At 42.5% G+C, this 27286-nt stretch overlaps 1 protein-coding gene across 1 annotated transcript in view; it reads left to right on the forward strand.

Moving 5' to 3' along the window:
* The window catches only part of LOC137562243 (ras and EF-hand domain-containing protein-like), a 75348-nt gene that overhangs the window by 11720 nt on the left and 36342 nt on the right, over positions 1-27286 (forward strand). The gene's annotated exons all lie outside the window — the stretch shown is intronic.

The following is a 27286-nucleotide window of genomic DNA, read 5'->3' on the forward strand; positions in this document are numbered from 1 at the left end:
GAATACACCGTGCGTTTTTTCGGCAGATAGATGGTTCGATAGATAATTTCCGACATGTCCGGTCTTACTTTCGATCGTTTACCTGCTCCATTTCTCATAGAAGTGAATGGAAATTTGATAAGAAAAGATAAGAGAAATCAAGCAGAAAAACAAAGCGAAAATCGATCGAACGGTAAATCGACCGAAAAAGCGCATCGTGCATTCTCAGCATTAGTCTTTGTCTGGCTATTTGTTCCAAGTTTGCCATCCAAGCTACAGAAGCCAATAGTTCTGTGTGACAGCCAGGAAGCTTGCACTGGATAATAATAATAATAATAATAATAATATGAGTGTCTCAGTATTTCTCGCATTTCAGGTTTCCGTTAGTGGTAGACTAGTGAAAGATGTGCTGCTGTGTATTATGATGCATGTTGCTAATCGCAAATCTCCTAAGTTTAGGGATTCTCTAGAACTGAGTCTCAGCAGTCGCTAAGCGTGCACCATATGTTTGCCCGCTATCATTGCCACATATGGATTGTTTAAAAGAATGACAGGAACAAACAGTTCAAATATATTTGGCCATGCTAAGTCAATATTTACTATAGAGGTATTGTCTCTTTAGTGCAGTCAGGGAGATCTTCCGAGTGCCATTTATTTGCAAGTTCATGTACCAGTACCCTTTTTTTTTTTTTTTTTTTTTTTTTTTTTTTTTTTTTAATTTAACTTTCATTCTATGCTATAATTTGTGAATATATATCCATCTAAGCATGATCAGAACTCTCCTGCTGGAAGCCTTTGTGCACAGTATGACTTATATGTGGGTGGCATTTCTTTCTGATGTCTGTGTGTGACATCTGTATAGGTTGGCAGGTACAAGTCGTAGCAGATAAATGTTAGGATTAGAAATGCTTTGCCAGTTTGTGTGTGTGGTTATTGTTAGATAATAAAAAGCTCTTAAAGGGGTTTTGTAGTGCATTATAAAAACAAAAACTGTCACTATCTAGAGGCCTCTACCGGCCCCCTGCAGACATCTTGTCCCGAGCCGGTCCACTCCTCAAGGTTTCTGTGGTCCCCGTGCCACAGGTCACATCCAATTATTCATATAACTATACGAATGTTGTCCTTGCTCCCGATCGAGTCTCCGGTAAATTACTGTGCAGGCGCAGTACGCAGTTTTCCGCAGTGACATTCGTCTACCTAGATGAATAATTGGATGTGGCCTACGGCAGGGAACGGAGGATTCTTGAGAGACGGCGCTGGACCGTACACCTGCAGGGGACTGGTAGAAGCCCCAGGTAAGTGACAGTTTTTGTTTTTATAATGCGCAACAGAACCCCTTTAAGCAGCCACTTAAGGCATTATCCATGGTTGACCAGGATCATTAAGGAGCCTTGCCCAAAGACTCCTTACTGTTTTACGTAATGTACTAGCTTGAGCCTTGGTCAAAGGCTCAAATCCCACATCAAAGCAGCAGCCTTACCAGTACGCTTTTCAGCTGATCCATCTGAGACATGCTGATAAGTTGACATGAGACAATAAGAGAAATGTCACACAGAACAAAATCATATTAGTTTAAAGACCAGTATTCAATTTTTGTTAAACATGATGACCCTAAAAGTGTTGATCATTCCTACTCAAGTGCTGTTTCCTTGCCTCTAGAACTCTGCCTCTCTCTTGTTGGCTGGGTAAGTTATAAGACCTGTGCTCCTCTCTGCAGCCACTGCTTATAGCCACCACTTTATTCAGGATGAGCAAGGCCAGATTTATACTTTTTCTCCCTCATGCCCATCTTTCTTGCAGCTTCCCTTCCATGTACAGCAGCTCTCTTCCATGTCTGACATTCGTGTACAGTATCCTCCTTCAGTTTTATACAGGCCTTTTGGGCTGCAGCTCCCCATTTGTTGCTCCTTGTTTGCAACCTTTGTATTCCATTTTCAGCAATGTCTCTTCCATGTCCAGCCGCTCCTTGTGCAGCTGCCGCCCAAAGCCCAGACCTTGGTGGCCTTTCCAGAAATCCGGCCCTGGGGATGAGCAGCATTATATGAAGACATCATGGAACCTGTCAGCTGCTACAAGCCCTGGAGCAGTATACTAATGTACTGTCTCTATATGGGAAGTATTTCACATTTGCTTGGAGTCTCATTTTAGTGCTAAACCATGTACAGCACTGCCTAATCATTGCACAAGCGCTTTCAGGGCGATTTTGAAAATCGCCAGCGCTTAAAGAAATCATAAAACGCCTCCAGTGTAAACGAGCTCTTAGCGCTTAGCGTTTGCGATTTTGCAGTGCATTTTTACGAGCAGTTTTTATAGGAGTGTGCGTTTTTGCACATTGCTGTGTTGAACATGCGTGAACTTTCACTGCCTGTCCGCTTACTGTCTAGCAAGAGGATCACAAATAAGTATATCAGCTGGTAAAAGTCCTGTCTATGCAAGGCTCTGCTGGGGATAGTTTAACCTCAAGAGCAGTACTGATCTACTGCACATGTGACAAGTATAATTATTTTAATATATGCAGTAAATGGTTGACTAATGACCAGTGTGAGCTCACTAGATTCTGACTTCATCCTCAGCAGTGTTTGAATTCATATTGTATTGCACACAATCTTAAAGTGGTGTAATCAATAAGAATGCTTCCTCCTGACTGCTGCTAACATTTATTTCAGTTTTGTATAGAAGGCAGAAGTTTGAAGCATGCTATGTTTACTATTATTAATCTTTATTTATAAAGCAGTAATACAGGTATATTAGGCAGTGCTGTACAATAGATGGGGGCAGGCCCAGGTTTACATCACAGGAGCCTACAGGCACAGATGTCATGGACCCCTAGACTTCACCCTCCATGATCCTACAAACCCCTGCTGAACCGCACCGGAAGTGTGCTAACTGAACCAGTTGTTACCTCTGCCCTACTTCCCTTGCCCATCATAGGTGGCCAAAAGTGCCCTTTAGTATTAGGTAGCCAGAGCTATCCTTGGTATTAAGAGGCTAGAGGTACCTCCAACTGAAGGGAGATCTGGTCAGTGCAATGCTGAGAGCAAGGTGAGTAACCTCTCAGACACACTATAAGCACTTTACCGAGCGCTTTTTGGCCTCTAGAGCTTTCTGAGAGCTTTTTTTTAAAAAAAAAAACACTCCCATTGACTTACATTAAAATTGCTATCGCGGTATAATCATGCGATTTTACCGCAATCACTATTTTACTGGGATTTTACCACAGTTTTAATGTAAGTCAATGGGAGAGTTTATTTTAAAAGCTCTGGAGGCCAAAAAGTGCTCCGTAAAGCGCTTATAGTGTGTCTGAGCCCTTACACTCTTACGCTTGGAACTCTGCATAGATAAGGCAGGAGGGGAGGTGCTCGGGGAGGTGAGTGAAGCTGCCTTTCCATCATCGGGCGCCTGTAGGCACATGCCTGCAGTGCATTATGGTAAATCCAGCTCTGGATATGGGAGACATTCCAACAACGTCACACAAGGACATTATAGCATGTATCAAAGGTACACAAATTAGTAATGTAACAATAAACAATGGTGCACATATTGCAATGTAGGGATAAGTCTAGAGGAGGAGTCCCTGTGGTGGTGAACTGCACACAGAAAGGAGGGCCCTGCCAAATAGGCTTTCAATGGAAGTGGTGGATTTGTTGTCCTTCTTCACTGCCTCCCTTCTGCAATTCCTATAATGTATTCCAATGATGATCTCCTCATGCCAGTTGTTGAAAATGAGAGCAGATATGTGTTTATATATTGTGGGGCTGGTCTATCAAGATGTAATGAAGGCTGAAACAAAACTGTACACAGTAACCAATTAGCATCCCTGTATCCCTCAATACCTGATACCCGCTTGGTTGTTCTAAATAATTGCTTAACTTTTGCTGCTGGGTTCTTTGGAACTTTTACTGATAAATACGCTCTGCCTCTATCCTCCATGTATGTAAACTAGTTCTTCCGATAACACCAGAATGTGTACTATGATATAAGGAGGAATATTTACATGTATTTTTTCTCTTTCTTTTGCAAACTTGTCATCCCACATAAAGGACAGATCCCATTTAATGTGGAAACCATTTAAAGGACACCTAAACTGAGGGGGATATGGTGGCTGCCATATTTATTTCTTAAACAATACCAGTTGCCTGGCATCCTGCTGATCATTTTGGCATCAGTAGTGTCTGAATCACACACCTGAAACTAGCATGGGCTAATCCAGTTAGTTTTCATTCAGAGGTGCCTGATCTGCATGCCGGTTTACGGTCTATGACTAAAGCCCAGTTTGCACCACACAATTTCCCATCAGATCGACATGTCGATTCAATAATTTCCAACAGGTCTGTTTAAATTCCGATCAATAACATAATCTATTTTCCATAAACTACTGTGTAAAATCGATCACATCATTGATCAGGAGTCGATCCAACTGGTTGGAAACGATAAAATTGACCCATCAATCTGACGGGAAATTGCATGGTGTGTACTGGCCTTAAACAGCAACAACGAAACATTTGTAAATCGCATTTCTCCCATAGGACCCAAAGCGCATAAGCTTGTCTCAGATCAGTACAGTAGTAGTGCTGCATGCAGAGGGAAAAGTTATGTGATCATAAATGTAAGACTAAACAGGTGGCTTTTTAGTTTTTGACTTAAACATGTCCAGGGTTGGAGCTGTCTTGATTACGTTTGGCAAGGCATTCTACAGGGTAGGGGCAGCATGACAGAAAGCTCTGGCGCCAAAGATTTTTAGTTGAACTCTGGCAGTAGTCAAAGTTATTGGATGTTTTTGATCTGAGGTTGTGGGAGGTGTGATGCAGTTGCTACAAATCCTTCAGGTGTCCTGGACCTACAGTAAGTTAGGCAGGAATTTCAATGTTAGCGTGTCAATTTTGAAAAGGATTTAAAGGTATTGAAGGCAGATGATCAGCAGGATAGCAAGGAAATTTGCATTGTTTAAGACACTGAAACAAACAAACAAAAAAAATTTGGTTGTGTAGTACGGATAATTACTAGAACAATAGTAGCAAAGAAAATATTCTCATATTTTAATTTTCAGTTATATAGTTTTGTTTTTTATAATCTCTAAAGCAGCCCATACACTCAGCCGATTTTCTGGCCGACCGATCGATCCCGATCGATCGATCAATCGATTGCAAATCGGTTGGCCAATCGACCGATCGACGGCCGATTTCGATCGATTTCGATGGATTTCCATCGAACTTGCAGGGTGGAAAATTTAGGTCGATCTGATGAGATTGCTTATCAGTTTGCATTGGTCTTAATGGAAATCTGATGGCAAAAAAATGCCATCAGATCGAATTTCAATAGATTTCAAACTGAAATCTATTGGAATTCTATCCTGGTAAAAAATGTTCTAAAAACGCATCAGATAGATCATCAGATGCATTTCTTATCTATCTGCTGCCAATCTGACGAGTGTATGGGCACCTTAATATTTGCAGTTTACACATTACACTCAGCAATCTAAATGATTTTACAGAGCAGACTAGTGAACTTTTGAACTTTTCTCTGCAGAAAAATACAAAATAGTGACAGACACTTGAGATAATAAGCTTCAGAAGACAGAGCTCTCTGCGACTTTGAAAGTCGTAGAGATCAGTGGCTCTTTTGCACAGATAACAACCGGAGTTTCTTAACTCTTCCTTTTACTGGAAACAATATGAGGCTCTTATCTCTGCTGCTAATGTTTTATTTTTTAGCTGTACTACACATACAAATCATATCTTAACGAGGAACTTCAGCCTAAACAAACCTACTGCCATTAAGTTACATTAGTTATGTTAATTAAAATAGGTAATATAATCTCTTACCCACCCTGTTTTTAAAAGCACAGGCAAATGTTTGATTTCATGAGGGCAGCCATCTTTTTGGTTGAAAGGAGGTGACAGGGAGCATGAGACACAGTTCCAAATGTCCTGTGTGCTGATCATCCCTCCCAGTTGCTAGGCAATGTGAATAACAACATAGGAAATCCCATCATGCTTTGCACAGCATCAGGGGGAAAAAGCCCGGGCAGTTTTCTTTGATGGGTGGAGCTTAGCTAAAAATGCAGTTAAAAGTGATGCTTTGGTAAGAAAAACAAAGTTCTGATGCTGTGAAACTGTTAAAGAAACACCAAGCCTTTTCAGTGCTGCTGAGTAGATTTAGTCCGGAGGTTCACTTTAAGTTTATTTTCACTTCAGATTCCCTTTAAAAGGAAATTAAACATGGCAGCCTCCATATGCCTCCCCCACCCCCACCCATTATTCTACATGACTTTCACTGAGAGCCTGCAGCCATGTTCTCCAGCAATATGAGACTGAAATTTGTCTCAGCGTCATTAGACAGTGACTACATTTGCATCTTTCCTGTCTCCATTTTACAGAGTGTCTTTTCTATCCCTTGTTTTCCTCTTAAAAACCAGCTTCAGTGGCCAAGTCACTTTCATTACAGTCATATTAAAGGATTGGATTTCAGTGGAGATAACAGAGCATAAGTCAAATATGTGACTTGTCTAGAAGCATGAGGAAATCTAAGGGAAAGGTAGTTTTAAAATTGCTGCATAGTGACATTTTTTAGTGTTGGTATTTAAATAACGATGTACCAGGAAAAATATCAAGTTCCCATGTAACTGGCCTTAGGCATAATGATTTGGTTGACTGAATATCCACTCTGCTGACCATTGATGGGGGGTTCTCTTTCAAATCAAGGACCAAAGCACAAATGATGGTGGATGAAAATTTGATCTGTCAGGTTAAGATTTAGCATCCATGGAAACCATGTCTGACAATGAATGGACTTTCTTTGCTGTGTTTTCTCAGCTGGATCAATGCCAGTAGTCTTCCAGTAGTAGCCTGCTCAATAACTGGCCAAAGGAACTGCCAGCTTGCTGTTAGCAGGTGAAAGAAATACTTATGACCAGACTGTATTATATTGCCACAGTAAATGCACCAGCAGAATGTGCCATTACTGCCAAATGCCAAAGCCCACATTTTTCTGCAGTCAGTATTAATCTTATAATTGCTTAGCAGACTGCTGATACCAATCACAGCTTACATAAAGAGGGCATGTCTCTGCACTGAGCAAAGGCTTCCTGATTCCATATTTGGCTTAGGTGAAAAAATGGGCTAATTGTTTGGAGATGGCTGTGTCTATGAATCTGCATTAAGGTGGCCACACACTATACATTTTTTTCATTTCTTTTCAATTCAAGGTTTACATTAAATGTTTTTGATTGATTGATTGATTGATTGTAAAGGTAGCCATACATCAGGTGACTTGGTGGCCGATCGACCATCCGATTATTATAATCTGAATCGGATGAAAATCTGTCCCGACAAGTGCATGCCTGACTGACAATGCATCCAATTTTAAGCCGAAATTGATTGCATTAACCGATCGGACATGCTGCACGATGTAGGGCCGACTAGCTCCATCGGATGTGTGGCAGTAACAGCGAGCGCTATCCCCCCTAATGTAAAATGTCCACCCTCAGTACATGCTATGCGTTACCTGTCCTCGGCCTCCGCGGGCCTCTTCAGCTCTCCATACATGCACGCCACATGGTTGCCTAGTAACGTGGGTGAGTATGTGACGTCCCGTCACACACGCGCCCTTACTAGGCAACCATGTGGGGTACACGTGTATGAATGTGTATATGCATTTACATGTATTTTAAGAATAAGTACATTTTTCCCAGATTAAGATGAACTATAACTTACTTTTCTTCTATGTTGCTGTACCTTTTAGTATGCAGTAAAAATCTAATCCTCAGTGGAGATTCTCATTATTTTCTTTATTCTTTACAAAAGCACTCCCTGTAAGGGATCTATACAAAGACTGATTTGCACACTATTCTGGCAGAGGAGCTGCCGTTCAGCAGGTGCTTTTTTTTAAAAAAAAAAGAAATCCTTGAGAGTCCCCTATGAGGAGATGGACTAGTCCAAACTCTGTCAGATTTCTACTGCCTATTGTAAGCGACAGGAACATAGGAGAAAATGAATGTGTAGTGCTGTGTGCCAGTTGTGAAGATTCCCTGGCTTATGTGATCAGTGACACCAGAGTCACTCCATGCCATATCAACTCACCTTTCACCCTCTGTATATTTGTCTATAATATTAAAGCCTATAAAATGATTTACGCTGAGACTGACCCACCCTTCTATCTCACTTAGAAGCTAAAGAGTCCCACTTTAAATAAAACTGGCTTATGCAACTTCAGTTAACTTCTGAAATACTGTAGCTCAGAAACCACTTCATTTACTCAAAGTTAAAATTTGGAATTATTTGATTTAAAGGACAACTGTAGTGAGAGGCATGTATGTGGTGGCAGCCATATTTATTTCCTTTTTAAACAATACCAGTTGCTTGGCAGCCCTGCTGATCTACTTGGCTGCAAGTAGTGTCTGAATCACACCTGAAACAAGCATGTAGCTAATCTTGTCGGATCTGGCAATAATGTCAGAAACGCCTTATCTGCTGCATGCTTGTTCGGGGTCTATGGCTAAAAGTATTAGAGGCAGAGGCTCAGCTGGAAAGCCACTGGTATTGCCTAGAAGGAAATAAATATGGTCGCCTCCACATACCTCTCGCTACAGTTGTTGTATGGTACCATCAAATAACTGAAGTATTAAAGAGGAACTCCAGGGACATATAGTAGAATGTAGTCAATTATTCAGGATACCCACTTTTACTTTAGTCATCCTGGTTTCAGCATCAGAAACATATCCCTTGTCTACAGTTTATACAGAATAGCTATGTAGTGGTATGTAACCCTGCTCTCCCAGGGAGGCTTAGCCTAAGCTCTTTATTATCCAGAACAGACCAGATGTTTCTATTTAGTTTGGAACACACAACAAACATTCCGCAGTGACGTACCTGCAGTAAAGATGTCACCACTTATGTTAAATTACAGCATGTAAATCAGAGAGGAAAAGGCGAGGAAAAATTTTACAATGGGCATAGGCAAAATAATTTAAAAATGAATATTGTGGAAACATTTTTTTTTATATTCGGTTCCTCTTTAAATTCTGACTTTTTAACAACAACCAAAATATTGGTCTGGCATGAACTCGCCCCCTTGAGGCTATGATAATCCCTCAACAGTGTCACAAACCGCAACAAAACCTAGAAAGAGGGCCATATTTACCATAAGGCACTGTAGGCACGTGCCTACAGGCGCCTGATGATGGAAAGGCGGCTTACTCTCCTCCCAGAGTGTCTCCCTTCCTCTCTCCTTTCTTATGCAGAGTCCCGAGTGGAGTATAAATGAGGTTACTCTCCCAATACCACTGACAAGAACTACATATAACTGGGGGCACCTCTAGCTACTAAATACTGCGGTGACCTCTGGCTACCTAATATTAAATGGCACCTCTAGCTACCTACCGTGGGCAAGAGAAGTAAGGAAAGAGTGACAGCTGGGCCAGCCAGCACAATTGCAGTGCAGTTCGGCCAGGGGTTTGTAGGATCATGGAGTGAGAAGTCTAGGGTGCCAGGACATCTGTGCCTATAGGCTCCTGTGATGTAAATCTGGGCCTGCCTAGAAAGTTGTTTCATGTACTGTCTAGGTGTGCGCAGAAGCAGGATCCACCTGTCGCTGTGTGCTTTAAGTTCAAACAAATTAACTATTCCTGGCTGTGGCTGACATTGAATGTGAGCTCTACTGCATGCTTCACAGGGATTCAGGGTAATTGCTAATACGTGCAGCATTACATAATCAATTGTCACAGATCCCCCATAACCAGTGGAACAAGTCACAACTATGTCACCAAATTCACTGCATGTCACGGAAGCACAACAGCAACTATTACCTGCATTAAAAACCTACACTCCTGAAATCACGAAAACCATAATGTACATTTATAAAGTAACAATTTTTTTATCTTGTTTTCTGTGAGGGAAATAAATGCTTCCCTTTTTAATGATACACGTCACAAGGATTTCACAAGGATAGGAAATGGTGACATTTTTAGGGTTATGGAAAGAAAAATCTGGCATCCCTTTAGTTCAGGGGTCAGGAACCTTTTCGGCAAAGAGAGTCATAAATGTAAATTCCACGAGAGCCATACAATATGTTTCAAACTGGGACAGGAGGGCTCACGTCCCTGTTGCCATGGTGATGTGTATACAGTTGATCCGCCGGGCAGCGGAAATGTCAGACACGTCTTCAGCTTCTCTTGGGTTTCAGCAACATCCGCAAATTCACCGAGAGCCAGACAGGAAAAATACAGACTGTGGCCTGGTGCACACCAAAAACCGCTAGCAGATCCGCAAAATGCTAGCAAATTTTGAAACGCTTTTTCTTATTTTTCTGTAGCGTTTTAGCTAGCATTTTGCGGTTTTGGGAAGCGTTTTTGGTGTAGTAGATTTCATATATTGTTACAGTAAAGCTGTTACTGAACAGCTTCTGTAACAAAAACGCCTGCAAAACCGCTCTGAACTGCCGTTTTTCAGAGTGGTTTGCGTTTTTCCTATACTTTACATTGGAGGCAGAAACGCCTCCGCAATCCAAAATCTGCAGCAGCCCGGGAGTATGCGTTTCTGCAAAACGCCTCCTGCTCTGGTGTGCACCAGCCCATTGAAATACATTACCCAAGTGTATCCGCAGCCGCAAACGGATTGCAAAACGCAGCCGAACCACTCTGGTGTGCACTAGGCCTAACAGCTTGTGCAATTACCTTGCTGACTTGGGGCTTGATTCACTTTGTAGGATGAGATCCCCGCACTTTGGCCCAATATGCTGCTTGTCAAGTCAAAGTGCGGGGATCTCGTTCTACAAAGTCACTGGGCGTGACGGGGTCCAGAGTGAGACAATTGGAGCAGCTATTATGGACTATTGGTTTGCTGCTTTTATATTCATATTGCCCATGCCAACTAAAGACATATGACAGAAATTCCGAAGACAGTGCTGCGGAAGTCTGAAATGTTGCACCCTGTTTTGTGTAGACTTCGAAGCGAAGCAATAGCATGCACAGGCAGGAGAGAAGTTTAGGACATCCTGCAAGTGTCCAGCACCTAGAGGGAGAAAAGACACTATGAACTATAGAAAGGCAGCGAAATGGGCCTCCCTTTCTCCAGGCCACATAGCAGCTACCATCACTCTTGCTGTTGCAGCCATGTGTGGAGAAAAGATAAGCGTTGTCTGGTGGGATCAGACCAGGATCTTGTTCTAGTCATCCTGTGCTCTTGAGCCAACCCAGCTAAGTAGTGGTAAAGTTTACCAGGTCCTTTTCCCTATGGTGGGTCACCGTGGGTGGGTTTTAAGATGTAGCCTTATTCCCTTCCCTCTGACCTACATAGCCAATTAGCAACCACCATACATTCTTGGCACAAATACAATGTGACTGCATTTATAACCAACCTTCTGGCTTCACCGCCCTGTGGCCTGTCATATCAGGCCTGCCTATCCAACTGCCCTGTCTTGTCCTGTCACTCAACTGTCCCTCAGAGGAGCTCACAATCTAATCCCTACTATAGACATATGTCTATGTATGTATGTGTCATGTAGTGTATGCATTGTAGTCTAGGACCAATTTAGGCCAACACCAATGACCTTATCTGCATGTTTTTGGGGTGTGGCAGGAAACCGGAGTGCCCGAATGTAACATACGCAGACACAGCGAGAACATACAAAGTCTGTGCAGATAGCGCACTTCGAATCAGGACTGTGTATGTGTATGTATGTATGTATGTGTGTGTGTATACAGTGGTGTGAAAAACTATTTGCCCCCTTCCTGATTTCTTATTCTTTTGCATGTTTGTCACACTTAAATGTTTCTGCTCATCAAAAACCGTTAATTAGTCAAAGATAACCTAATTGAACACAAAATGCAGTTTTAAATGATGTTTTTTATTATTTAGTGAGAAAAAAAAACTCCAAATCTACATGGCGCTGTGTGAAAAAGTGATTGCCCCCCCTTGTTAAAAAATAACTTAAAGGTGGTTTATTACACCTGAGTTCAATTTCTGTAGTCACCCCCAGGCCTGATTACTGCCACACCTGTTTCAATCAAGAAATCACTTAAATAGGAGCTATCTGACACAGAGAAGTAGACCAAAAGCACCTCAAAAGCTAGACATCATGCCAAGATCCAAAGAAATTCAGGAACAAATGAGAACAAAAGTACTGTAATTGAAATCTATCAGTCTGGTAAAGGTTATAAAGCCATTTCTAAAGCTTTGGGACTCCAGCAAACCACAGTGAGAGCCATTATCCACAAATGGCAAACACATGGAACAGTGATGAACCTTCCCAGGAGTGGCCGGCCGTCCAAAATTACCCCAAGAGCGCAGAGAAAACTCATCCGAGAGGCCACAAAAGACCCCAGGACAACATCTAAAGAACTGCAGGCCTCACTTGCCTCAATTAAGGTCAGTGTTCATGACTCCACCATAAGAAAGAGACTGGGCAAAAACGGCCTGCATGGAAGATATCAAAGGCGCAAACCACTTTTAAGCAAAAAGAACATTAAGGCTCGTCTCAATTTTGCTAAAAAAACATCTCAATGATTGCTAAGACTTTTGGGAAAATACCTTGTGGACCGACGAGACAAAAGTTGAACTTTTTGGAATGTGCGTGTCCCGTTACATCTGGCGTAGAAGTAACACAGCATTTCAGCAAAAGAACATCATACCAACAGTAAAATATGGTGGTGGTAGTGTGATGGTCTGGGGTTGTTTTGCTGCTTCAGGACCTGGAAGGCTTGCTGTGATAGATGGAACCATGAATTCTACTGTCTGCCAAAAAATCCTGAAGGAGAATGTCCGGCCATCTGTTCGTCAACTCAAGCTGAAACGATCTTGGGTGCTGCACCAGGACAATGACCCAAAACACACCAGCAAATTCACCTCTGAATGGCTGAAGAAAAACAAAATGAAGACTTTGGAGTGGCCTAGTCACAGTCCTGACCTGAATCCTATTGAGATGTTGTGGCATGACCTTAAAAAGGCTGTTCATGCTAGAAAACCCTCAAACAAAGCTGAATTACAACAATTCTGCAAAGATGAGTGGGCCAAAATTCCTCCAGAGCGCTGATAAAAGAAACAATTCAAGTTATTGCAAATGCTTGATTGCAGTTATTGCTGCTAAGGGTGGCCCAACCAGTTATTAGGTTCAGGGGGCAATTTCTTTTTCACACAGGGCTATGTAGGTTTTGAGGGTTTTTTTCTCACTAAATAATAAAAAACATCATTTAAAACTGCATTTTGTGTTCAATTATGTTATCTTTGACTAATAGTTAACGGTTTTTGATGAGCAGAAACATTTGAGTGTGACAAACATGCAAAAGAATAAGAAGTCAGGAAGGGGGCAAATAGTTTTTCACACCACTGTATATGTGTGTATATGTATGTATATGTGTGTATATGTATGTATATATGTATATATATATATATATATATATATATATATATATATATATATATATATATATATATATATATATATATATTAGAATTTTATTACCCATAATATGTATGCAGATGATACTATTTGCAGGCATTAAGCCCTGTGTGGTAGAGTGTGTTTGGTGAAATGCCTATAAGTCTGTGAGTCACAGGTCACTGAGTCACCACTGTAACTCTCCACCTAGACTGCAAACATTTAGAGAGATGTCATTGAAGGTATGTGTGTGACGGTGCTGCAGCAGTGTAAAAATGGACTCCAGAGTTACACCTGTTTAAAGAAGATAAAAGGAAAGTGCCTTCGCCCACATTCCTCTCCATCCCGGGCCCAGCCTGCTGAGAGTCATTTCTGTTTTATTGTGTTGATACAACTCATAATGTCAATTTATTACCTCACCACCAATGGTGCCAGTAGCCTGCAGAGGTAATTAACACATTCAGGAAAATGTTCGACTTCAGCAAAGGCTTTGTTTCTGGAAACTATACAGTGTACATGAATAAGCTTCATTTTTAATTGTGTATATCGTACTAATTGTATTCTTTTGTAAGGCCACAGAATTGTGTGCTTTTCTTTTCTTTTATGTATTCTATGGAGATTATATTAAAGGGAACCTGTATTGACACAAAATGTCCTAATAAATAAAAAGTAAAAATGTCTATTATGAGGTCCTCCTACTTACAGGCCCCCTGGTTAGGCCCACCTCCCCTCCAAGTGGGGTCACAGATTAGGAATGAGCATGTACTGAAGGAGGAGAAGCACTATCGACTTCTGATCAAAAGACTTCAATCACACCGCCACAATCCAATGGCTTCAGTCACAGCAAATCGGTGCAATGTAGGTGAGGTCAAGGAGTATCAGGACCCCATAGACACTTATCTGCTTATTTTAGGATGTTTTGGGTTAATTCAGGTTCCCTTTAATGCAGATATGTAATGGAAGTGTAGCATATCTCTGTTATGAATTTTCTAGGCTAAAATTCCTGAAATACTTAAACGCAATCGGATGTGACCCTGCATACATGCACTGGGGTTCAGAAGGAATAAAAGTCGTAGTCGCTGACCACTGCTCATGTACATGTACGTGTGCACCATCTTCTTGGTTATGCTCCCAGAGCTATGGGAGCATTCTGCGCCTGTGCAGTCAGTTAAAGCTTTGTAACTGCGTAGGCGCAGATTGCTCCCAGACACTGGAGCGTGATCATGGAGGCGCGTGGCTGTGCATGCGTGGTAGCCTCCAACTGGCTCAGTCAGGGACTTAACAGGGCAGACAGCAGTGGAATGTACAAGACCTGACAGACGTCCAAGGGAGTCAACAGGATGGGGCATGGTGGCCAGGTAAGTATACATTTTTGTGTTGTATTTAACTCGGGTACACTTTTTAAAGTGAATTTGGATGGTTCATCATTATGCTGTTAGGATGTGGGAGGAAGGAGTAGTGATCAGAGAAAGAGCCATGGGGTCTTAGCTACGATTCCATTGTGAGACCCCTGCACTGCATGACTAGAGTGGTTGTGTCCTCGCCGCTTCAGTTTGTGGGATGCATCTGACTTTCAGGGATTTGGGGCTGTAAATGATGGATCCAGCTTTCATTCAAAGGCCACAACTGTGAAATAAAGTTACAATCAAAAACTGTGTGCATGTCGCCCAGGTATAAAGAATGGGACTCCTCTCTATAGTTTTATCATTAAAGCAACTGGGACAGATAAATATGCATAACATTGCACAGAAGTACAGTATATGGAGGAGAATGCCCATGGTTGTTGGATACTAGTGATGTTTACTGATATGTAATACAGGCTTCCTGACTGCAGCACACATTGTTCATTCTGAAATGTTTGTTCTGGAACTTCTGATGCCAGTGAATACGTCCTGGCCTGCTCGCCTCAGACTGCGGACAGCTGCTTTGCAGCAATGATGTCACACCTCTACCTGTTTTCATTGAAAAGTAGCTCATACAAAGCATTAGGTCTGTTTTATCTTCTTCCTGAAATGCAGAGACCGTAATCATTTCTTGGTTACAACGTAGTATTCTAGAATGTTTTGTTTTTCCTACACCTTTTATTTACTACATGCAGTGGCATAGCAATTGGGGGTGCAGAGGTTGCGACCGCACTGGGGCCCTAGGGCCACATGGGGCCTTTCCTCAACTGCAACATTAGCACTTTATTGGTCATGTGCTGGTAATAATCACTTCTGTAGATGCTTTAAATAGTAGTAAAAGAAGAAAAGAGAGGGGCGCTCTGAGTCCGTTGCACTGCTGGACTGTGCTCTAATAGGACAGGTCTCACCTGTTTGTGGTGGGGCTTGCACAGCGTACACAGCCCAGATCTGCCTTGTCCCTCTTAGCCGAGCCGGGGACTGAGCTCTAACGCGGGGCGGAAGTGACGTCACTCGCTCCAGGAAGTAGTAGGTCAGTTGCCGGGTAACGCCAGACAGCTCTATACGGAGCTTCTGGCCCTGTGCAATGTATATTGCTGAACAGGAAACTTCACGGAGGTGAAGGTAGATAGACTTGGATATGATAGGAATATAAAATTTTATTAAAACAACGCGTTTCGCGGAGATACAGTCTCCGCTTTTTCAAGTTAATGCTTATGAAGCTAGACATCTCTCGGAAATAAATACCCTCCCCTCCATACAAAAGCCCGACTTGACCAATCCGCACTGCAGTGGGTGGGGTCCAGGAATTCATATTACTTCTAAGTAAGGAGCAGGTGCCGTAAAGCACCTAATAAAGAGATAGTGTATAGGAAAAATGTTATAAAAGAACATGGTGGCCTAAAGGAATTATAAAAAAGGACTCTACATGCATGCAGTGCCCACTGATCTCACATGAAATAAACAGACTGAAAGGTATCAAAAGAATTCTATGTATATGTGCATGCACTCTCCCATACATAACCACAGTTGTAAAATAACCAATGGGATCCTTTCCACACAGATATCTCATTGGACAATGGGTTGGAGGTGGCTCATCTCCTCCAAACACTTGTTTAATCCCCCTGGTTCCAATGTACCCAATTTCAGAATCCAGAAGGATTCCCGCCTGCACAGGGTATGATATCTCTCATATTTATTGGGGTGGATTATCTGTTCAATTATGATTGCCCTGAGTAATTCAAAGTTCTTATCATGGGTAAGAGAAAAATGTTTGGACACCCCATGTTTCTGCTCCCCTTTGTTTATGTTGGACCTATGTTTGTTCAACCTGGTCTGAAATTTTTGTGTGGTACGTCCCACATAAAAAAGTCTGCATGGGCAACTGAGTAGGTAGATCACGTATGAACTCTGGCAAGTAACATGACTTTTTATAGAATATACAGTGGGTGAGTTGGTTTGAAATGTAGATACGCCTTTCTTTAGAGTCTTACAGGAGAGACATCTTGTGGACCCACAGGGGAAACATCCCAGCTTCCCACTGGTGGTCCTTTGGCTCCGAGATGTTGTCTCACATCTCACTGTAGGCAGTCTACTGGGTGCAATATGTCCCCTAATCGTTTTGCCCCGTCTAAAGACCACACGGGGTCTCTGAGGTAGGGATTGTTTCAAAATGGGATCACTTAATAGGACCGGCCAATATTTCGAGAAAATGTCTCTGCATTCCTCGGCCTGTCCAGAGTAGTTAATTACCACAGGTGTCTGTTTCTCAAGGGGTTTCTCTTTCTTGGAAAGAGTTCTAGAGGACTCTAGACACTCCTGTTGAGACAGGAGGGCAGCTCGATCTCGTGCTGCTTCTACTAAGGGGACAGGATAATGTTTCTCTATGAATCTGGATACAAGTATTTCCGATTGGCGTGTATAGTCTACTATATTGGTACAATTACGGCGTAATCTCTTAAACTGGCCAAAGGGGACATTCCTTAACCAAGGCTTATAGTGGGCACTATAGTAGTCTAGATAACCATTCCTATCTGTTGGTTTGAAGTAGTTAGTAGTTTTAATAGAGGCATCAAGAGGATCTACCTCCAGATCAAGATCTAAAAAGTGTGTCCTGTACAGGGATGTCTCCATGGTGAAAGACAAGCCTAGTTTGTTCCTATTCAGATAATTCACATAATCCTGTAGTTCTTCCACAGATCCCCTCCACACACACAAAACACCTTCTACAATTCCAAAAGGGTATGGAACAGAATTCCGGCAGACCAGGTCCCTGTGGCCAAGCCCCATATGTCCACCCCTGGACAGACACATAGGGGTCCACTAGATAACTCAGATAGTGCCTCACGTGAGAATGCCAGTACTGGTAACCATTCCTGTGATAAGACCAAGGCTGAAGACAGCATTGAAGCACTGTTTGAGGGCTCATACACGGAATTACCCTCGTCCCATATCTGCAGCCCCATGGCCAATGCATTGGGCCTGCTCTCTGTCCATCCTAACCCCTTGTCCTTGTCCCCTGTGAATCCACTGACTAACAAACGATTGGTGGCTACGGAGGCTCTCATCCACGCCCCCAATCCAGTTGTGGATTCATTGGGAGACGGCGAGTCAGAGAACTCAGCTAATCCCTCACTTGACAGGATAGAGAGCGTAGACCCAGATATCACCGAGATTCCAACCAATCAGGCATCCAATTTGGAGATATCGAAGCCATTGATAGCTAAGAATGGTGCTCTCTGCCCTTTGAGGGTACCAAGCTTCCCTCGCAAGGCTTTTTTAGGGGGGGGTGCTGCCTCTCTCCCCCGACGGGCCTTGAGGAACACCCTAACCCTTCCTATATACCCCCAAATAACAGAATTTTTCAGAAAAGAGAGTCCCAAAAGAACACCCTCAGAATTGGACCCCATAGAAGGGGTAGAAGGGGCAATAGAAACAAAACAATAGAAACAAAACACACAACACCAAAGAATATACAACTGACACTGCCACAATAGTTCCCATTTTCAATTTGTCCTCTTATACCCTTAGTTTGAGCGAAACTTCGGTTCTCGCTAAAGGCCTCTCCTTCTGCCCTAGTGACAAAATTAATACGTTTCAGATTTTAACCGATGTGCATGCATTTGTTCGCAAGCTTTCACTGCATAGATATTTTGCCCTAAAGAATGAAAGGAAATCTGCTACAAACAATGAACTAGTGGAAACGATGGGCACATTGGATCTAGCCGACACGTCCTCTGACAATCTTGTCGACGCGGTGTTGACGCGATCCATACCTACCGACCTTAAGAAAAAATCTAAATTCAACCCCACCCAATATAAAGGTCCACAAGTAGAAACTTTTTGCCAACTAGTCACCGAGGAGCTTCTCAAGCTACCCAATAAGCCCGTTCGTAGGGACAATCTTACCCGAATGGAGAAGGAAGCACTCATATCGCTCAAAAATAATGACATGATTGTCATTAGAGAAACTGACAAGGGGGGAGGGGTTGTAGTACAAGATCGGGATATCTATATATGTGAAGCTTTGAGACAATTAAGAGACCCTACTTATTATAGAATCCTCCCACATGACCCCACCCATCTATTTTTGAAGCAATATAGAGACCTAATTGGACAGGCACATAGAAATGGAGTTTTGAAAGTGGAGGAGTTCAACTATTTGAACATTGAGGTTCCCAAAACGCCCTTTTTCTATCACCTCCCTAAAGTACATAAATGTATGACGGATCCCCCTGACCAACCCATCATCGCAGGAATTGGGTCCATCACGAGTGCCCTCTCCCACTATGTGGACCTACACCTCCAGAAATTCGTCTGCCAACTACCCGCATACCTCAAAGATACAACCCACACACTACAGACACTGAATGGTATTGAGTGGCTACCCGAAGTGTATAGATGGGCAACCCTAGATGTAAGTGCCCTCTATACAAATATACCACATGATTTGGGCCTACAATCTATTGGGTATTATCTGAGGGGCGACCCATTGATGCCGGAGGCCCAGAAACAATTTATTTTGGACTCCATTAAGTTTATACTGCAAACCAACTATTTCACCTTCCAGGATGTCTTTTACCTACAGCTGCGGGGGACGGCGATGGGGACGAGGTTCGCTCCAGCCTTCGCTAATTTGTATATGGGTTGGTTTGAAGAGCAACTTGTCTGGTCCGACGCCAACCCGTATCGGGCGAGCCTCGTCCTCCATCGCCGTTTCATTGATGATATTTTGTGTGTGTGGAGGGGATCTGTGGAAGAACTACAGGATTATGTGAATTATCTGAATAGGAACAAACTAGGCTTGTCTTTCACCATGGAGACATCCCTGTACAGGACACACTTTTTAGATCTTGATCTGGAGGTAGATCCTCTTGATGCCTCTATTAAAACTACTAACTACTTCAAACCAACAGATAGGAATGGTTATCTAGACTACTATAGTGCCCACTATAAGCCTTGGTTAAGGAATGTCCCCTTTGGCCAGTTTAAGAGATTACGCCGTAATTGTACCAATATAGTAGACTATACACGCCAATCGGAAATACTTGTATCCAGATTCATAGAGAAACATTATCCTGTCCCCTTAGTAGAAGCAGCACGAGATCGAGCTGCCCTCCTGTCTCAACAGGAGTGTCTAGAGTCCTCTAGAACTCTTTCCAAGAAAGAGAAACCCCTTGAGAAACAGACACCTGTGGTAATTAACTACTCTGGACAGGCCGAGGAATGCAGAGACATTTTCTCGAAATATTGGCCGGTCCTATTAAGTGATCCCATTTTGAAACAATCCCTACCTCAGAAACCCCGTGTGGTCTTTAGACGGGGCAAAACGATTAGGGGACATATTGCACCCAGTAGACTGCCTACAGTGAGATGTGAAACATCTCGGAGCCAAAGGACCACCAGTGGGAAGCTGGGATGTTTCCCCTGTGGGTCCACAAGATGTCTCTCCTGTAAGACTCTAAAGAAAAGCGTATCTACATTTCAAACCAACTCACCCACTGTATATTCTATAAAAAGTCATGTTACTTGCCAGAGTTCATACGTGATCTACCTACTCAGTTGCCCATGCGGACTTTTTTATGTGGGATGTACCACACAAAAATTTCAGACCAGGTTGAACAAACACAGGTCCAACATAAACAAAGGGGAGCAGAAACATGGGGTGTCCAAACATTTTTCTCTTACCCATGATAAGAACTTTGAATTACTCAGGGCAATCATAATTGAACAGATAATCCACCCCAATAAATATGAGAGATATCATACCCTGTGCAGGCGGGAATCCTTCTGGATTCTGAAATTGGGTACATTGGAACCAGGGGGATTAAACAAGTGTTTGGAGGAGATGAGCCACCTCCAACCCATTGTCCAATGAGATATCTGTGTGGAAAGGATCCCATTGGTTATTTTACAACTGTGGTTATGTATGGGAGAGTGCATGCACATATACATAGAATTCTTTTGATACCTTTCAGTCTGTTTATTTCATGTGAGATCAGTGGGCACTGCATGCATGTAAAGTCCTTTTTTATAATTCATTTAGGCCACCATGTTCTTTTATAACATTTTTCCTATACACTTTTCCTATACACTATCTCTTTATTAGGTGCTTTACGGCACCTGCTCCTTACTTAGAAGTAATATGAATTCCTGGACCCCACCCACTGCAGTGCGGATTGGTCAAGTCGGGCTTTTGTATGGAGGGGAGGGTATTTATTTCCGAGAGATGTCTAGCTTCATAAGCATTAACTTGAAAAAGCGGAGACTGTATCTCCGCGAAACGCGTTGTTTTAATAAAATTTTATATTCCTGTCATATCCAAGTCTATCTACCTTCACCTCCGTGAAGTTTCCTGTTCAGCAATATACATTGCACAGGGCCAGAAGCTCCGTATAGAGCTGTCTGGCGTTACCCGGCAACTGACCTACTACTTCCTGGAGCGAGTGACGTCACTTCCGCCCCGCGTTAGAGCTCAGTCCCCGGCTCGGCTAAGAGGGACAAGGCAGATCTGGGCTCATTGAGCAGTTTGAGAAAGGGCTTGCTAGCCCGAAACAGCGTCTGTACTGCTGTGCTCAATAAAAGAGCCTTGATCATAACTTGGTCGTGCCGATCCATTTATCTTCTTGACTACCTGCTGTGGGAGCTGCCAGGGAACCATGCCAAACATGCTATTCTTTATGGGATTATTATGGTCACCTGCCAATTATGTTGAAGCAGGGTGAAACTTTTAAGATGGCAAATGCACACATGGAGTGCTGTAACAGCCTGGCAGTCCAGCCAGTTAATACCCAAAATAGTACCCCTGATTACCATGACAATGCAATGGCAAGCTGCACTGGACGGCTGGTTATACCTTTAATTGCTTTGTTTTTTTTGTTTGCTTCTTTAATGCTTCTGGATTCTAGTATGCAGTAAAGTAGAAATGTATTCAGCAGACATGCACAGTGCCTTGAATATCTCAGGTGCTTGTGGCGTACAAACCTGCTGCTGAACGTGTCTACCCCTGTACTGTACATATGTTTTCTGACAGATAAGTATTTCAAAGTGCAGGAGTATATGTTTAAAAATACTTTGTTTTTCATTCATGCAGCGCGTCTGACCCAAGTGCCAACTGTAATGTTTATATAAGAGATTGATTTAGTAATAATAGCCTTTACATTTGTGTATACTGTATAGCCTATTATTATTATTATTATTATTATATGTACAAACGCGCTAACATATTACGCAGCACTGAACAATAAGTAGGGATACATACAATGTAAACAAGGGTTGGCAGACAGAGGTAGCTCTCAAGCTTATGCAACATAGCACAAGGTTATACACGCAGACCGGTATAAGATACATAGTCATGCGATTTTTACAGAGACCCAGCAATTCAAGTCTGAGTTCGTCCATAGGAAGGGTGTCATTGGTGGGGTTTTTTTGTTTTTTTTGTTGACTATGCAGCCTTCTTTATTGTGGATTCTGAAAAAGGTCAGTGCAGTACATGAAAATAAGGGCCATTTGGTCAAGTGCAAAAACTAATAATACATTCCTTGCAACATATAAAGTGCTATATGTTGCAGTATGCAGTGTTCTAGTAGCATAGGTGGAGGAGGTGACAGTGGTTTTCTCTCACAAGGGCCATGACTGAAGGCAGACATCACTATTAAGCTGGCCACTAACGGTCCAATTTCTAGCGAAAAATCGTTCGAGCGATCAGAAATTCTGATCGGATTGGTTGTAAATAATCTCCATTGGTGGACACAATCGATTATGAACAAGTGAAAAAAAATGTCGCCCGAATGAATTTTCGTCAAACGAAAATTTGGATTTTCTTGGTGGTCGTGATAGATAGGAAGCAATGATTGGTTAGTTGATGGTGTAGTGAACGATTTTTTTTGTCCGATCAGAATTTCTGATCGCTCAAACGATTTTTCGCTAGAAATTGGACCGTTAGTGGCCAGCTTCAGAGAGGCTTGGAATTGCAAGGAGCGAGACAAGTACAGATCAAATACCAAGTGAACCTTTAAAGTGGACCCAAATTAAAAATACAAGATTTCAGAAATAAAATCTATTTTCTAAATTATAATAATAAATAGCAGCCTTTTTTTCAGCTGCATGATGACAAATACAAAATATTTTACATTTATTGGAGGAACCCCTCCCCTTCCTTTCATATTGCCAAGACAGAATCCGGCAAACTAGTGGAGTAGGTGGTGTCCATCAAAGGAGGAATTGCTAATGGCTGCCACCTGTATAACACTAGTTATGCAAAGAGAAGGGTGAAAAGCATGCACTGAAATGCTCATAGGCTTGAAGGAGTGTTTATTTATCTTTGTATGTGTCAGAGTGGTGCAAATAAATATTTTGAATTAAAAAAAATGCTTGGTTTGGGTCCGCTTTAATAAACAAATCTGTTCTTGGTGATGAATCATACAGTGCAAAAGTATTCGGCCCCCTTGAAGTTTTCCACATTTTGTAACGTTACTGTCACAAACATGAATCCATTTTATTGAAATTCCATGTCAAGGACCAATACAAAGTGGTGTACACGTGAGAAGTGGAACAAAAATCATACATGATTCCAAACATTTTTTACAAATAAATACGGTAACTGCAAAGTTGGGTGTGCGTAATAATTCAGCCCCCTTTGGTCTGAGTGCAGTCAGTTGCCCATAGATGATGAGTGCTAATGACTAAATAGAGTGCACCTGTGTGTAATCTAATGTCAGTACAAATACAGCTGCTCTGTGACGGCCTCAGAGGTTGTCTAAGAGAATATTGGGAGCAACACCACCATGAAGTCCAAAGAACACACCAGACAAGCCAGGGATAAAGTTATTGAGAAATTTAAAGCAGGCTTAGGCTACAAAAAGATTTGCAAAGCCTTGAACATTCCACAGAGCGATTCAAGCGATCATGGAAGGAGTATGGCACAACTGTAAACCTACCAAGACAAGGCCATCCACCTAAACTCACAGGCCGAACAAGGAGAGCGCTGATCAAAAATGCAGTCAAGAGGCCCATGGTGATTCTGGACGAGCTGCAGAGATCTACAGCTCAGGTAGGAGAATCTGTCCATAGGACAACTATTAGTCAGGCACTGCACAAAGTTGGCCTTTATGGAAGAGTGGCAAGAAGAAAGCCATTGTTAACAGAAAAGCATAAGAAGTCCCATTTGCAGTTTGCCACAAGCCATGTGGGGGACACAGTAAACATGTAGAAGAAGAAGCTCTGGTCAGATTAGACCAAAATGGAATTTTTTGTCCAAAATGCAATGTGTGGCAAAAAACTAACACTGCATATCACTCTGAACACACCATCCTCACTGTCAAATATGGTGGTGGCAGCATCATGCTCTGGGAGTGCTTCTCTTCAGCAGGGACAGGGAAGCTGGTCAGACTTGATGGTTCACCTTCCAGCAGAACAACGACCCTAAAAATAAAGCCAGGGCAACAATGTAATGGTTTAAAACAAAACATATCCTTCTGTTTGAATGGCCCAGTCAAAGTCCAGATCTAAATCCAATTGAGAATTTGTGGCAAAATCTGAAAACTGCTGTTCACAAACGCTGTCCACTTAATCTGACTGAGCTGGAGCTGTTTTGCAAAGAAGAATGGGCAAGGATTTCAGTCTATAGATGTGCAAAGCTGGTAGAGACATACCCTAAAAGACTGGCAGCTGTAATTGCAGCAAAAGGTGGTTCTACAAAGTATTGACTCAGGGGGCTGAAGAATTACACACACACCACTTTGCTGTTATTGTTTTTATTTTTATTTTTTTAGGCTAATTACACACCAGGATGTTGCGTTTAGGGGACGTTATAGGGCACATAACGTGCCCCTAACGCAACGCCTGGTGCTCTCTGGTGTGGACGTCGAAGTGAGCCGTGTTGTGCAGCTCACTCTGGCATCCGTGATGCGTACTCTTGGACGCATGCGGCATCACGTGGTCCCGCCCGGCCAATCACCGCACAGAGCGGCCGCTCCAGGAAGTAAACACTGCATGTCACTGAATGCAGTGAATATTAATTATCCAAGTGCCCGGCCGCTCTCCCCTCCTCCCCAACATGACTGAGCATGTGCAAACAGTCTAACGCGGCTTAGCCGCGTAGAACGCACAGCATGCAGCACTTTGCTGCGTTACAATGTAACGCAACGTGGGCAGTGTGAACAGCCCACTTGTTACATTGCTGTGCGTTGGGGGAGCGTTACAGGCTGCACTAACGTGCGCCTGTAACGTCCCTGTGTGCAAGAAGGTTCAATGTTTGGAATCCTGTATGATTTTCATTCCACTTTTCACGTGTACACCACTTTGTATTGGTCTATCACGTGGAATTCCAATAAAATTGATTCACGTTTGTGGCAGTAATATGACAAAATGTGGAAAACTTCAACTTCGAATACTTTTGCAAACCACTGTATATATCATTTACGCATTTATCTCATAGGTTGTAACACATCCTCTGGTCAAGGAAACCTAAAGTGAAAGGAGTACAGAGTATTTTATGTTGTTTTGCATTGGAAGAAAATGTCAGTTGCTTTGCTGTATTGTTGGTCTTTAAAGAGGAACTCCAGTGAAAATAATGTAATTAAAAAACTGCTTTATTTTTACAATAATTATGTATAAATGATTTAGTCAATGTTTGCCCATTGTAAAAGATTTCCTTTCCCTGATTTACATTCTGACATTTATCACATGGTGACATTTTTCCTGCTGGCAGGTGATGTCCCTGGAAGTAGCTGCTGTTAGCTTTTTTGGTAGTTGGAAACAACTGTAAACCGCTATTTCCCACGAGGTTCACAGACAGGAAACTGCCAGGATCATGGTTTTCACAGTTTCCTGTGGGAGGGGTATCGCCACAATATCAGCCATACAGAGCCCCCTGATGATCCGTTTGTGAAAAGGAATGGATTTCTCATGTAAACGGGGTATCAGCTACTGATTGGGTTGAAGTTCAATTATTGGTTATGGTTTCTCTTTAAGCTTTAGCACTGTCAGTCAGACACTCTTAATTAGCAAACAACCAGTGAAATCAGAGCAGAGTTAGAATACTTGGTCTGCATGCTTATTCTGTGTTACTGACTCAGAACAATTATTAAAAGTAAACCATCACTAACACAACAAGGCAAATAATATTTTTAAGGGAATAAAAATGGAAGTCTCAGTATTCTTCTCACTGCAGGTTTCCTTTTCTGAAACCCTAACATTTCCCTTAAAGGGAACCTTAACTGAGAAGGATATGGATTTTTCCTTTTAAAATAATACCAGTTGCCCGGCTCTCCTTCTGATCCTGTGTCTCCAATACTTTTAGCCACAGCCCCTGAACAAGCATGCAGATCAGGTGCTCTGACTGAAGTCAGACTGGATTAGCTGCATGCTTGTTTCAGGTGTGTTATTCAGCCAATACTGCAGCTAATGAGATCAGCAGGACTGCCAGGCAACTGGTATTGCTTAAAAGGAAAAATCCACATCCCTCTCAATTTAGGTTCCCTTTAATGTGTTACATTTTACACAGTTCTAATGAGTATTTGGGTTTGAAATTCTTATAAAAACTCTGTCGTCCTTCCCAAGGAAAGAAGGTCCATGTGACCACTGGGAATCTATGGCAGCCTTCATATGTATGTCACTTTAGCCTTCCTATATTTCAGAAGCTTCACAGGAATATGATGAATGGAGTCATGTCACAAATATTAATGCAGTCACACTCACACAATATAAGTAGGAATATGCATTAGAGAGAGCTTTGTAATATTATTGTAGTGTTTGAAAATGAAAAAATGGAAGTTACCACAATGTAGTTAGTTGAACAGGTATACTAGAACAGCAATTTACACAGGTTATAGTCTGACATAAATAGGTACTGGTATGTTCCGCTGGTTATCTCCAATCCCTCCTACACTAGAGGCCTGGAAATTAAGAGTTCGAAAACACATCCCTTACAAAAGCGAATCTATTCTCACAGGAGATGTCCTAATACATTTAATAAAATTTGAGACAGATGGATTAATTACATTTAACCACTTAAGGACCAGCACAGATCAGGTGGCAGGCAGGGCGATCAGACTTCCCCCACTTTTTTTCCCACTAGGGGGATCCCCTGTTGCGGGGGGGGGGGGGTCTGATTGCCTCCGCTATGTTGTGCCTTCGGGGGGGGGGGAGCCTCAAAGCCGCCCTCCGCAGCGCTATTCCCCCCTCCCTCCCCTTCGCAATAAAGCGGTACAGGACAGCGATCCGTCCTGTACCGCCTCAGATAGGCTTCAGCCTATCAGATGGCGGAGATCCCCGGCCAATCAGAGGCAGGGGATCGTCGATCTCCTTTACGGCGCTGCTGTGATAGCAGCGCCGTATAATGTAAACACCGGGGATTACGTCCCCTGGTGTTTACATTTAGCTTGCGAGCCGCGAAAACAGGCTGTTCACGGAGCCCCCCGCCGTGAACTGACAGGAAACCTGTCGGCGTTGGCTGGTCGTTAAGTGGTAAATACAACAATACTAATATATTACTGTCTGGGATTCTGTGTTTAATTGTTAGAGTATTGTTAATA

This window comes from Hyperolius riggenbachi, chromosome 3 (genome assembly GCF_040937935.1).
Source record: "Hyperolius riggenbachi isolate aHypRig1 chromosome 3, aHypRig1.pri, whole genome shotgun sequence".
Classification (NCBI taxonomy): Eukaryota; Metazoa; Chordata; class Amphibia; order Anura; family Hyperoliidae; genus Hyperolius; species Hyperolius riggenbachi.